Consider the following 883-nt stretch of genomic DNA (forward strand, 5'->3'; position numbering starts at 1 on the left):
ATTTAATTGATTCCTATAAACATGTAGTGAACTAATTAAGTTAGGTTTTTATACAAGCAACTCGACGAAGACTTGTCCATAGTTTTAGATTCAAGGTTAGTAAAACCACTCAAGAAAGATAAATAACAAGATAAGCTAGTATCAGATGAAGTATTGAATAAACTCATAATCCTAGATTTTAATATATTGCCTTTCTCAAGTGAATTTTTATTTTCTATTAACTAATTTAGTGGTTGCTTTCATTTGGTTTAAATTAGTTTTCTAAAATATCAAGTTGGTTGAATAAAATTAATTTGTCATAATTTTAGTACTTAGTGAAGGATTAGGACCAAATCCTTATGGGATACGATTCTAGAGTTATTATCTATGTTTCTTGTTTGATATGTATACTTGTGTGTGCAAAATCAACAACACCTATTAATGCCCCACCAATAACAACATCAATTGTGGTTTTTATCAAACCAACGAGCCCATTGTAGAATATTTAAACTTGCAACCAATCAAGAATCCCATGATGTGGACATCTTTTTAGTAGTTCTTTAAATCTCTCTCAAGCTTCATACAAGGATTCACCTTCAAATTGAGTGAATGAGGTTATATCGTTCCTCATTTTTTGCAATCTTGGCAAGTGGAAAGAATTTTGCTAAAATCTTTTAAGCCGAGTCCTCCCATGTAGTAGTAAACCCATTAACTAGTGAATTAAGCCATCTCCTTGCTTTATCCTTCAAAGAAAATAAAAATAGTCTCAATCTAATAGCATCATCGGTTACTCCATTGTATTTGATGGTATCACAAATTTTCGAAAAATTCACCGAATTAGAATTAGGATCATCATTGGGTAACCCACCAAATTGGACTCAAGACTGAATCATCTGAATGTAAG

The 883-nt window shown here is 31.3% G+C and overlaps 1 non-coding gene across 1 annotated transcript; it reads left to right on the top strand.

Moving 5' to 3' along the window:
• Window positions 1–506: 506 nt before the first annotated feature.
• Window positions 507–613, top strand: LOC149526579 (small nucleolar RNA R71). Its single transcript, XR_016351889.1, has one exon. It is a non-coding gene; the product is annotated as a small nucleolar RNA R71 (small nucleolar RNA).
• Window positions 614–883: the final 270 nt, after the last annotated feature.

Source organism: Theobroma umbraticum, unplaced genomic scaffold (genome assembly GCF_002168275.2).
Source record: "Theobroma umbraticum cultivar Fairchild unplaced genomic scaffold, ASM216827v3 scaffold_12.1, whole genome shotgun sequence".
Lineage (NCBI taxonomy): Eukaryota > Viridiplantae > Streptophyta > Magnoliopsida > Malvales > Malvaceae > Theobroma > Theobroma umbraticum.